This window comes from Pongo pygmaeus, chromosome 22 (genome assembly GCF_028885625.2).
Source record: "Pongo pygmaeus isolate AG05252 chromosome 22, NHGRI_mPonPyg2-v2.0_pri, whole genome shotgun sequence".
In the NCBI taxonomy this organism is placed as follows: domain Eukaryota; kingdom Metazoa; phylum Chordata; class Mammalia; order Primates; family Hominidae; genus Pongo; species Pongo pygmaeus.
This window is the reverse complement of record NC_072395.2, coordinates 41,409,166-41,422,961: the sequence shown is the minus strand read 5'-3', so window position 1 is coordinate 41,422,961 and position 13,796 is coordinate 41,409,166. Positions and strand designations below refer to the sequence as shown.

The 13,796-nt window shown below is 42.0% G+C and overlaps 1 protein-coding gene across 9 annotated transcripts in view; it reads left to right on the top strand.

Moving 5' to 3' along the window:
• The window catches only part of N6AMT1 (N-6 adenine-specific DNA methyltransferase 1), a 319,675-nt gene that overhangs the window by 227,846 nt on the left and 78,033 nt on the right, over positions 1-13,796 (top strand). The gene's annotated exons all lie outside the window — the stretch shown is intronic.

The window sequence follows — 13,796 nt, the reverse complement described above, 5'->3', positions numbered from 1 at the left end:
AGTCCAATGAACTAAACACAAATAGTGCTTGTATCAGGGGTCCAAGATTTCTATGGAAGCAGAGATGCTTTCATTTATTTATTCTTGTGGGCAGCTGAGACAGTAAACAAACAAGAAACTTGTCAGATGTTAAGAAATGTTGTGCAGAAGTGATACGCAATTGACTGAGAAGCGACTTTAGTATGGGTGCTTGAGGGAGGTCCCTGTGAGGTTGTTTCCTTTTAAAAAAAGATCTGAATGAAAAGAAGACATTAGTCATAAAAGTATTAGAAGGATGAGCCTTCCAATTGGGTTGAATAGCTAGGACAAGGATCCTTAAATTGGAAACAAGGAGCTGGACCAGTTTAGTTGGAGTCTAGTGCATGAAGGAGAGAGTGGGTGGTCATGGGTTCAAGGAGTTTGAAGGGAGAGATCTTGTAGGGCTTTGTTATCCAGAGTAAGCAGTTTGAGTTTTCTTCTGAGTATGGTGGAAGACATTGGAGAATGTTAAACAAGCAATATTGATGCAGGACAGGCAAGTCCCAGAGTTGGGATTTAGCCTTGGAGGGTTTTAGCCTTCACCCAGGAAATATTTTTAAGGATGAGCCAGTGGTGTTAGACATCCATCTTTTAGTGACTAGTACTGCTCCTTGTGGAGCAGGGCTAACTCACAGGAAGTGTGCCCAGAGTTGGCAATGTATGGACTCTTGACAGCTCTCTTTATAATCGCACCCACTTTCAATTACATGCAAATTAAGGGGAGGGTTAATGCAAATTGAGGGGTGGGTTATTCAGAACTTTCTAGGAAAGGAACAGTAACTTTTGGGTCAATGCCACAGAAAGGGTCAGTAACTTCCAGGTAATTGCCTGGCATTTGTAAACTGTCATGGCACTGGTGGGAGTGTCTTAGGCTAATGAGCAATGAGGGCGTCTAGGGATCACTTTCTTGGCCATCTGCTGGTTTCTGCTGATTTTTTCACTTCATCTCTTCAAGATTGGGAAATAAATGCTGTGGTCTCTTATCTCAGGACAATCTGGTTTATGTCTTAAGAAGGCTAAACCTCAACTCAAATGAAAATAAACAATAATGTTACTTATTTTCTTTTATTTCTGGTAGTCTAAAGGGTAAAGTGGGTTTCAGGTGGAATGAACAATAGTTTAATGGGGTCCTCAAGAATTTAGTTTATTTCTATATTTCTGCTTTGCCATTTTTAATTCTAAAGTGGGTTCCCCTCATGGGAACAAGATGACTGTCTGTGACAGCTGGGACTTCCTGCTTCCTTGTTCGTGTCCAGCAGGAAAGAAAGACAGAAAAGAAAGAAGGGAGGGAGGGAGGGAGTGAGTGAGGAAGGAAGGAAGAAAAGAGAGAAAGAAAGGAAAAAACAAAGAAAAGGAAGAAACTATAAGCCCTTCTTTACAATCTGATTGGGTCAACTTAGGTCATAGGTTCATCCTGGTGTTGGTTTCCTGGGCAATGACATGCCCAAGATTGGCTTAGGCTAATCAGGATTTCCCCAGTGAAGAGGGGAGAGTGAATGCCTAAATAAAATCAACACTCTGAAAGGAAGGAGGGAAGAAATATTGTTGGGTAGGTGATCAACTGTATCATAAATATTACCTAACTTTTCTTATGTTTTAATAAAGTCAGCAGCCACTGTTTGCATTTTAAGATCTTAGGGGACTAAAAATACGGTGTGAATAATTCTGAAAATAAAAGCTTTACCTCCATAGGAAAAAATGTAATGAAGCAACTTCAGAAACACAGCTATTCAAATCAAATCCAAAGATCTTAAATCACAGAAATGTGGTAATTTAATTTTCTGTTCCATGCTTAGGGGAAAATTTATAAGACAGGTATAATGTGGTATGTTGTGGACTGTTGGAATTTGAACAAGTTGTCTTACTTGATTTTCACATTTTGATATGGTTTTTATTCCCATCCCCACCTACTTCTTTTATTTAAATTTCTATTAAACTTTTCTCTTTTGGAAAATAATGGCATGTTAATAACATGGCAGACTTTATTTTCTATTTCTCTGTAATGACATTAACAGAGATTCTCTGAGGTGGTTGATATAGAGAGATTCCAAGGAAAACAAAGTGTTTTGAAAGAAGATGGTCTGACCTTCGTGATAATGCTCTATGCAAGATATTATATCAATTTGGTAATTATACAAAGGAGACAAAAATGAAATCATTCTTGTGATAGGTATTAATTTTGATTGAACTCAAATTGCAACTTACAATTAAAAATCCATAAACAATGGTCTATTCAAGTGACAATGTTTAGAAGCTAAATAACACTACTTTATTCTGTTTTGTTCCTATTCTGTTTCAAGTACCCTCTTTTTGATAAACTACCGTCACATTTATTTCCATAAAAGCCTTGATTCAGTTCAACAATAAGTAGAATATTTTTTATAGTTTTTCTTCTAAATCACACTTCTGGTAGATTCTTCTTATGGCTAAGTTCAAAAGTACAGTGATTTATTAAATTGCTACATTCTTTATCCATAATTTGCATGGAGTCTGGGGGGGAAAGGAATACTTCTCACTGTGAAATAGGTCTTTATTATGTTTTAAAGTGACTGGTATTTGACAGCTGGCAAAGATTTTATTGGAGCAGAAAACTATGCGCTTTGACTAGCACAATTTATACTTATTTTCAGAATAGCAATGTAGCCCTATCTTCCTGAATAAGATTTACTTGGTGCACAGAAATAATAATTACACAATTCCAACTATGGTCTCCTCTCCTCTTGACAATATTTTTGACATTCTTGATTCCTTGCTGCTTCTCTCATTCAATCACTTTCCCCCCTACCACTCTGTACCCACCTTTAGCATCCTTTGATGGTTCTTTTTTGTCCTCTCCCCATTTAAATGAAATCATCCCCTAAAGTTCTCTTCTGCATATCTTTCATAGCCTCTTCTCAGCTGTCTGTTTCCTCAAGCCCCTTTCATCTTCTGAGTTAACATCATTCACCCCCATGGATTCAACTCCCCTTTATATGCCGAGGACTTCCAAATCTACATCTTTACCTCTTCCTTCTCAAGACTAGACTTCAACTCTGAATAGTTGGCTAGACACCCCTCTCTAATATTCTAAGATGTCTAACCTCCAGGTACGACCTCACCTGAACTCATCTCACACAATTGCTCCCCAAGATGTTGGCTATAGGTACTTCCATTCCCCCATTGCCCAATTTGGAAACCCATAAAGTTTTCTGACTCCTTCCCTCTCTCAACTCCTATATCTAATTGGTCACTTCATACATTATGCTTCCACCTCTGACTGTCTCTTAATTCTCTCTATTCCTTTCCATGACCAATACCACTATGCTGATTCTGCCTCCAATATTAAACGGACGATGGCATTCTTTTTTTGAGATGGAGTCTCGCCCTGTCGCCCAGGCTGGAGTGCAATGGCGTGATCTTGGCTCACTGCAACCCCTGCCTCCCTGGTTCAAACGATTCTCCTGCCTCAGCCTCCCAAGTAGCTGCTATTACAGGCACCTGCCACCATGCCCAGCTAATTTTTGTATTTTTAGTAGAGATGGGGTTTCACTATGTTGGCCAGGCTGGTCTCAAACTCCTGACCTCATGATCCACCTGCCTCGGACTCCCAAAGTGCTGGGATTACAGGCATGAGCCACCGCGCCTGGCTGGCAATGTTTTTTGTCTGAACTCCCTGCCTCTTTACACTTCAATGCATTTCCTGCATTCATCCATTTCAGCATTTCTCTTGATTTCCCATTGTCTGAAGAATAAAATCTAGAATTTCAAATGTTCTTTACAGCCTCCCAGCCTTGGTTTCCGACCTCATTCCTGTGCATGTATTTGAATTATTTGTTTCCAAACATGCCATGTAGTTTCATACTTTTACATTTTTGTTATTTAAAAAAAAGTAAAAATTTTATTATTATTTTATTATTTTGCTTTTCCTCGAGCTGTTTCCTTTGTCTTGATTTTCTTCTCCACTTCCTTCGAATTCTTATTGCCCCTGAACCTTAGCATTTGTTGTTCCCTTGGCCTCTGAAATATTTCCTTAGTGCTTAGCATGGCAAGCTCCTTCTCTTTGTAGACTCCAAATAAAGTGTTACCGCTTTTGAAAAGCCTTCCTGATCATCTATTCCAATGGAGACCCTCTCCCAGCAGTTATCCTGTATCCCAGCATAACATTTATTTACTTCCAATTACTTATCACTCTCAGAAATTCTCTTGTTCAGGTAGTTGTTTATTTCTGCCTCCCGAACTAGAATATACTCTACTTGTGGGAAAGGACTTTGTCTTATTTGTTACCTCTTTCCAGTTCCTAAAACAGTGTCTGTCACAATGTAGATGCTCAGTGAATATTGTTGAATGAATAAACGATCAAAGGTTTGTTCACTGAGGTGATATGTTTTGGTTCTTTAGTGTACCTTATACTTATTGCTTAATCGGGTCAGATAAGAGCCCCCTTTCCACCCTCATTCTTTCCTTCTAGATGGGTTTAGTTTTTGTGAACATTCTATTCTACTTATGAGCGTCCTCTTTTAATTTAGTTAAGTGATATGACTTTAAGGGGAGAGGGGAAAAGCAAGGAAATATTGATACTGCCTTGGAGACAGAGCCAGATTCAATCTGTCTGGTTAGTGCTCAGCTCTCCTGCTGTACCGTGGCGTGGAGAAGAAAACACAGTCATGTCCTTTGTAGGGACATGAATGAAGCTGGAAACCATCATTCTCAGCAAACTATCGCAAGGACAAAAAACCAAACACTGCATGTTCCCACTCATAGGTGGGAATTGAACCATGAGAACACATGGACACAGGAAGGGGAACATCACACACCGGGGCCTGTTGTGTGGTGTGGGGAGGGGGGAGGGATAGCATTAGGAGATATACCTAATGTTAAATGACGAGTTACTGGGTGCAGCACACCAACATGGCACATGTATACATATGTAACAAACCTGCACGTTTTGCACATGTACCCTAAAACTTAAAGTATAATAAATAAAAATAAAGAAAGAAAGAAAGAAAGAAAAGAAAACACAGTATGTTTGGGAAATCCCTGAATTCAGAGACAAGAGACCTGAGTTTTGCTTCTTTCTCTGCCATTGACATACTTCTTTATGCTGAGTAGGTTCTTTAATGTCTGTGGATCTCAGAATCACAACATAGAAGATCAAGGTTGAACTAAATGATCTCAAAAGTCTCTTCTACTTCTAGAGTTCTGGGATTCTTTGACTCATCAACCTAATTTAATTATTCATTTAACAAACCTTACCTGAATACCTTTCCTGTGAGAGGCACCAAGTTTAGTGCTAGAGATGCAATCAGTAATGGGCAAAGCAGACTTGGTCCCTGTCCTCAGGGATCTTACAGACTAGTGACAAGGACAGACATTTATAAGTGATCACACAGCTCTATTGCCAGGATAAAATAGGTATTTCTATTGAACCAAAACACCCCATGCTTAACCTACTTTTTGCCAAAGAACCACCTCTGGTGCAACTATTAGGTTTAACTCTCAGGATTTTTCCAGTGGAAAGTGGGTCAAATGCTTTATTTCAAAAAAGTATTTACATACATAAAGTTAGCAGGAGCAATCTGAGCATCTTAGTAATGTCCAAACATGGAATAATTATTTTTAAGCTGCTGTCATAATTTTTCAAGTTCCTAACATTTTCCAGGGACTTCTGATTGGGAAGGAGGTATGCAAAGAGGCAAAAGTATAAAACACCATTAAGAAATCTCAGCCTCTGCTGATAAATTCAGTTCTGACTAGTGATTTGCATTATAATCTGGTAATTACACTCTCAAGTCTCACGTAGAGTAAATATTCAGTCACATTCAAGAATCACTATCCCTCATAATGGTCTTCAGCTCAGCTTCAAGGAACATGGTAGAGAAGAGGGAAGGTTTGATCTTTCTGTCACAATCACTCCCTCTTTTTCTTGCCCTAATGCCTGTGCATCCTCTGAGCAATACTCAGTGCATCCCAAGCCTGAGTGGAAAGGAGAGGTGGAGGAGGGCCTTTTGTGTTGGTCTTTGCTGTCAGAATGGGGTATGTGTGTGTATGGTTGTGGTGTCCATTCACTTCATGTAAGAGGTCTGCAGGGTGGCCTTCTGCAGCCCTCAACCCTCGCCCCTGGGGAATTCTTGCAGGCAATGCATGGTTCTAGCCTTTGTTCCCTCTGCTATAATTCCAAGGCCTAATGAACCATAGGGAGGTGATGTTGGGTGGAATTTTTGGTTGACCCCTCAGAATTCCCCCAGTGCTACTTTCTTTTTCTTTTCTTTTCTTTCTTTTTTTTTGGGGGTGGAGTTTCGCTATTGTTGCCCAGGCTGGAATGCAGTGGTGCGATCTCGGCTTACTGCATCTCTGCCTTCCAGTTTCAAGCAATTCTCCTGCTTCAGCCTCCCAAGTAGCTGGGACTACAGGCATGTGCCACCATACCCAGCTAATTTTTTGTATTTTTTTTTTTTTTTTAGTAGAGACGGGGTTTCATCATGTTGGCCAGGATAGTCTCGATCTCTTGACCTTGTGATCAGCCCACCTTGGCCTCCCAAAGTGCTGGGATTACAGGCGTGAGCCACTGTGCCTGGCCCCCAGTGCTACTTTCTATACCACCTTTTGGATTTGTATTAGCCCATCCTCAGAATCTTGGGTACCTTTTGCATTTTCTTCCAAGTTCCCTTGGTGGAAAAACAAAAACAATCTCTGTACCATATTTCAGAGCCACATTCTATGGAAAATCATATATTCAAAGATGGCAGCCACAATATCTTTCACCTTTAATGTTCTTTTCCAATATGACTTTACCACACCCCTTATTAAGAACAGGAGCCTATTTCTTCTTCTCTTGGATTTGGATTGGCCCAAGCAACATGCTTAATCAGTAGAATGAATCAGAAGGGATGTTCTGGGACTTATGAGACTAGTTCACAAGAGGACTTGCTCTTGGATCAGTCCTTTTCAGACTTGCCATGCCCCAACCAATGCTGTTGGAAGCTCAAGCCAAATGGAGAGGCCACATACATGTGCTGTGCTTGACAATCCCAGCTGAGCTCCAGGCTGACACTCAGCATCAATTCCTAGTCATATGAGTGAGCCATTTTACATGCCTGGCCCATGAACCTTCAGTGATCTCCAAATCCAGCTGCCACCTGACTGATACTACATGAAAAATACCAAATAAGGCCATCTGACTGAACATTGTCAATTGATAGAACCATGGAGATAACATTGTTATTTTGAGCCACTTTGTTTTGGGGGTGGTTTGTTACATAGCAACAGATAACTGAAATACCCTCAAACTTTATGAGAGAGTCTCTGGGGTCAAGCCTTTGAAGGAAGAAGGACAAGTTCAATGTTCTTCCCCCTCCACTCTCAGGGAAATGTTAAGAAAGAGGCAGTTGTCCCTCCATATTCTCTTCTCCCTCTCTCTAATCTTCTAGTATGAAGCAGGGATAGGGCATGGTGTCCTTCAGGATATGCTTAAGTGAATCACCCAGCTCACTATTTATGGGTTATCTATCAGGACATCAGGCTTTTCCTGAGATGACGGGTTGATGCAGGAGGAAGGAGCACCTCCCTCTTTCTCTTCATAGTCATCCATATGCTGCTCATATTATAATAACATACAGACATCAAACCTCTGCAAACATGTGCCAGATGTTCTCTCTCAAGATACAGATATTTCATCAAGTGACCCTCACGACCTTCTTTTGATGCATAATTAGCCTTTTCTTTCATGAGTCTCAGCTTTAATATGAATTAAAATCACCTGGGGAATTTGTTTAAAAATTCTGAATCCCAGCTCTATCCTTAAGAGAATGTGAATTTATAGGTATATAGTGGGTGTCTTGTTCCTTTTGGGCTGTGATAACAAACAGGGGTGGCTTATATACAACAGAAACTTATTGCTCACAGTTCTGAAGGCTGGAAAGTCTAAGAGCAAGGCACTGGCAGATTTGGTGTCTAGTGAGGGCCTGCTTCCTGATTCAGAGATAGCACTTTCTACTTGTGTCCTCACATGATGAAAGGGGCAGTCAGGCTCCCTCAGATTTCTTTTGTGAGAGCATTAATCTCATTTACAAGGGTTCTGACCTCATGACCTGATCACCTCCCGAAGTCCCCACCTCCTAATATCATTGCATTGGTGACAGAGTTTCCACATATGAATTCTGGGGGATGCAAACATTCAGACCATAACAGTGGGGCTCAGGAATCTGTACTGTTAAAAAAAACAGCTAAGTTGATGGTATGCAGAAATTTAGGGGACCGTGATGTGAAAAATTCTTTTTGACTCTTTTTTCTCTGAAATTTGTGTCAATTTTTCTTAATCCTTCAATACCTTTATAGGTCTCTGAAACTTCTGAATTATTCTTATGTTGTGTTTGGCAGTCTATAACTGAACAGGATCTTGGACAAAAGCTGACAGTGAGATAAATGGAATAATTTCAAATCTGTTTAGAGTAGAAGGCATTTATTAGAAACCAGAGGCTGACTGAGATAGACTAAATTCACCGAATATTAAGAGAAGTCTTATCTGAAACCCTCCCTAAATGAATTTCCTGGTGTAAGCTTGGGGATGCATGCAGTTAGTAAAAGGGCAGTGCAGTGCAGCATGGAGAATTAAACAGAGTCTGGCAGGAAAATGTGCCCTGTGTGTCTCTGGAACTCCAAAGGGAGGACAAGTAGATTACCTGTCTGGCCTCAAAGACTCACTTCATAGTCTTTGAGATGAGGAGAAGGAGGTAACTCTGTAGCTTCCCTGATGAGGACACTCCTACCCCAAGGGCATGGACATTCAGTTCCATTCCTATAACTCACCAAAAAACCTTCGGATCTGTGGCCAAGTCTCCAGGCCCCAGAGCACTGGCCTCAGTCTAGAGAGGTTCTTAAGCTCAAATGCCAATCTCTCATCAGATTAACAAAAATATGGAGTGAGGCAGTATTTGTACATTTCTGAGAAACAAAAAATTAGATTTCCAGTATTTTACATTGCCTGGTCATCAAAACCACCAGAACAAATTAGCCAATTTATTATGAAATAGTTATTAGAATGAGAAATTGATCTACCTAAATATTTTCAGGATTTAAATTTCACAAAAAGAATTAAGACTCTATGAGTTGTTTGGGCCATTGGAAAGTAGTCAGAATTTAATACTTTGTTTTGTTATTTCCTCAGTTATTAGCTCATTTAATCCAGAAGAGTGAAGAAACATAAGCAGGGAGAAAGAGCTGTGATGTTCTGTGGCTGGAACTTGAGATAGGCTGGTTGTTTACCAGACTGATTTCCACTAATTTCTAGGCACACATTTTCCATATTTCTTTGCAGTGGCCAATAAGTGGTGGTGGTGGGATGGTGGGTGATATGGTTTTGCTGTGTTCCCACCCAAAATCTTACCGTGAATCGTGATCCCCATAATCCGCATATGTCAAGGGAGAGACCAGGTAGAGGTGACTGAATTATGGGGGCGGTCTCCCCATGCTGCTCTTGTGATAGTGGGTGAGTTCTCATGAGATCTGATGGTTTTATGTTTGGCAAGTTTCTCGTTTGGTCATTCTTCTTCCTGCCACCTTGTGATGAAGGTGCCTTGCTTCCCCTTCGCCGTCCACCATGATTGTAAGTTTCCTGAGGCCTCCCCAGCCATGTGCAACTGTGAGTCAATTAAGCCTCTTTCCTTTATAAATTACCCAGTCTTGGGTATTTCCTTATAGTAATGTGAGAACAGATCAGTACAGTGGGGTTTGATGTGCCTGAATTCATGTCAATGGAATTGGGAGGTAAGTGTTGCACACAACTTTGAGTCTTGGCCCATGGAACCTTCTCACATGCAGTTCTTCATGCTCCTATCACTGGCTTAATGTAGAGGAAGATGAAGCCTTAGAACATGCTGCTATCACCAGATGGCAGGAAACTGCATCCCTGAATGACTACATGGAGCAGAGCTTCCTGCTGACTTCATTTGATTATTACATGAGCTAGTGTCTTAGTCTATTCAGGCTGCTAGAACAAATTATCATAGACTGGATAGCTTATAAACAACAGACATTCATTTCTCACAGTTTTGGAGGCTGGGAAGTCCGAGGTCAAGGCTGCAGGATAGGTGTCCGGTAAGGACCTGCTTACTGGTCACTCTGTTGCCCAGGCTGAAGTGCAGTGCTGCAGTCCTGGCTCACTGCAGCCTTGAACTCCTAGGCTCAAGCGATCCTCCCACCTAAGCCTCCAGTAGCTGGGACTACAGGTGTGCATAACCTCGCCTGGATAATTTTTAATTTTTTTCTCTAGAGAAGGGGTCTTTCTATGTTGCCCAGGCTGGTTTTGGACTCCTGACCTCAAACAATCCTCCCCCCTCAGCCTCTTGATGTGCAATTACAGGCATGAGCCACTGTGCCCAGTCAACATAATCTTTTCTCTGTGTTCTCATATGTGGAGGGGTGAGGAGTCTCTCTTCAGCCTCTTTTATAAGGGTACTAATCCCATTTATGAGGGCTCTACCCCCATGACTTAATCCCCTTCTGAAGTCCCAGCCTCCTGCCACCATCACCTTAAGGGTGAAGATTTCTGCATATGAATTTTGAAGGTACGCAAACATTCAGACCATAGTGCAGAGCAAGTGCAATAAGCAAAGCAGCAGGAACTGGTGGGGACTGTGAAGAACACATGCCTGTCCAAAGAGGGCAGCAGCTACCCAGCCAGCCTTAGACTGTGGGGTATGGGACCACTGCCACGGCCCAAGCTTCTAGTACTATTGATATAGAAGGGCTGGGCTCCCGGCTAAACCCCACCCTTAGCCTGGAACTGCGACCCTAAGCAAAAACAGCTGACCTGGTTTTTCCACCCAAATGTTGCCTTTTTGGCCTGCCTCGCCCCCATCCTGTGCCTATAAAAGACATTAGCCAGCAGAGCAACACAAGTGGCTGAGCATGAAGGATGCTTCTTATTCAGACAGCTTGTATCAAGCAGCTGAGCAGTGAGCAGAGAAGCAACCAAGTGTCAGAGACTACAGTCAGATGCGGCTAACTTTGGATGGTGCAGCTTCAGAGAGGGCCCCGGCCGGAGATGGCTGGGCTTCAGGGAAAGATCACCTTCCCATCCCTTTCTGCTGAAAGCCACCCTCCGCTCAGTATAAGTCTTCTGCATTCATCACCTTTCAGACAGTTCATATGACCTGATTCCTCTTGGACGCCAGACAAGAACCCGGGTGTTGAGAGGGCAGGGGCTGCCACCCTGACCCTCCACTGAGCTGGTTGGTACTTGGCCATCCCCAGAGGGCAGAGCTGAAAGAGGATTGGTAGTAACACGCTTGGATACTGCTGCTGGGCCTGCATAGAGCCTGCTCTCACCAGAGAAGAGTGACCGGATGCTTCCAGCATTTGTTCACTCCGGTTCCCACACTTACTCGCTTGCACGCTCCCTCCCATGAGGAGTGGCCAGTGGCAGGCTGACTGAAATGAGTCCCTCCAGTTCCTGCCCATGAAGGGGGTCAAGGGAACTATCCCACCTCAAGATCACCTTTGGGGTTAGGATTTCAGCTTTTCAGTTTTGGGGGAACACATGCATTCAGCATAGAGCAGCAAGAAATAAACTCTTAATGTGAAATTTTGGGGTTGTTTCAACATTTAATGGACTACTAGTATTCAGTCAGCTCCTGAAGGTGCCTATTTACTAATATGTCAGGGGTTCTCACTTTTTCAACATCAAATTTCTTTTGAGCCCCAACGTGATGGCTTGAGTCTCACATGTATTCATCCACCTCTGGAATTCAGAACCATCTGTACATTTGGCTAACTGATGTGGCAGATACACCGGAGGCCTATTTGCAGTAGACATTGTTGAATCTTGTGGGAGAGAATTTATCCTCAGGGACAGAGATCCAGAAAGATAAGCTTGGCCTGACAGCCAAGCAGTGGTTGTGTGAGGGAAGTGGCTGCTCTGAATATGGCTTTCTGTTTGTTTTTGGATCCATCCCTGGCCCAGTTCTAGCTGAGAGAGAGAGGCTTGATAATAAAAACTGAAGAAATTGTATAATTTGTGTCTCTGTGCTTCACTTATGTGTGCAAAAACCACTATATTTTTCTAAGTGAAATAAATCTCTCGGTTCCTGTTCATTAGGGTTTGTAGAATATTTAAACTTAGTTATGTTTTGGTGGGTGTCCAGTCTTTACAACAACCAAGGAGCTTTTCCAATCCAGAAGATTGGAGTAAATCCTTTGACCTTCTGTCCATCGTTGTCTCTTTTGAGATGCTCATTGTTTAGGGTTGTCTGTTCCATTAGGAAATGGGTGGCTCTGGCCTCAGGATTAGAAGACTTCCAGGTGGTCAGGCCTGAAGCCATTATATAGCCCATTTTTTAGAGGTTCTGCTGCCCTTGTGTGTGGGTAGGAGGGGGGAACACTGCAAGTTCATTGTCGCCACTGCCTTCTTTTAACTCAAAGAAGCCACCCTAGGTATTGGGGCACTTCAGTTCAAAACATCACCTTCCATTACTCTTCCTGACTTCTTCTATCTTTATGGATCCGAAATATGAGAACTGTACTTTCCCCTGGAGTTGTAGTTGAAGGAGAGCTTAGACTTTTAAAAACACAAATGCTGGTACCTTCTATCTGTGGTGAAAGTCAGGAAATGAGGATTTTGTTATTCCTTTGTGAGTTTACAGCAGCAAAAGAAAAATGACAGATGAAAAAAGCATGAAAAAAGGAATAGAAAGAAAAAAACAATAACAAAGAGACACTAGTCAGTTTTTCTTAACAGTAAATTTTTACAACAATTTTTACTAAAATGCCCAATACGTGTGGTAGGGTAGAATATTCCTTTAATTTCCTTCTGAGAGTGTCAAAGAGTATCTTTGCCTAACGTCATATATACTTGGCACTGTGATTGTTCTTCATAGCAGCCATGATCTCCTGCAGGGCAGACCAGAGTTAGGCAGAAGGTGAAATGTTAATTAGAAGTGGATGCACCTAGAACAAAAGGCAGGGTGTTGGAGGATGGCAGATCACATAAACCAGAAGGCAGCTGGGCAGATGAGAAAGAAACATTGGATCAGTCAGCCAAGTCCTAGAGGATTGGATTTGTTTTGAAGCCTAGATCAGACATCCACTAGGGACTCCAAGAAACACTCAGTGGTAGTAGTAGTTGTCAGAGGAAACTTTCCAGGTAGCTAGATTTCTGCAGATGCAGGGATTTCAGAGATATCTTAATTTGATTTAGGGTGAGAATGTTTCTGTTGATTTGTGGTTGCCCTTGATTCCTCTGTAGTACCATTCTGATTGTTTCTAGGATCTGCATGTTGACTCAACTCTTCCCCAAACTCAATGAATTATTATGTAAACAGCTTCCTTGCTGGATACGAGAAAAATTTAGAAATATTCGTGTCCATCCTGTGCCCTCACACAAGAGCTCCAAGCACTTTTGAAGGACTCTTAGATGGCGACCCCTCTTCCTGAGCCATCATGAGCCTAAAGATCTTCGCTCTCCATTGTGTCTCCATCTCCCCAGAGCACTGGTCATCATGGGAGTTTGGTAGAAAGTGCTTCCTACTTGTGTCTGCTACTCTTCGTTTTCTAATTCCACACTGTGTGGAACTCTCAGAATCACAGCTTAATATCTTCCCTCCCCATTCCCTGGTTTGCATTCTTCTATCTATCCGTAGATTCATTTAAAAATTGTTATTTTCCATGTGCCAGAGACTGTGGGTTTCCTCTGGACTTTGTTTTCTCTTCTAAATTGGAGTGAATGTTCCCTAGGCCTCTTTGCTAATAGGACCTTGTCTCCAGGATTACAACTCAGCCTTTCTTTCTCTCCCTCCAACCTCCTC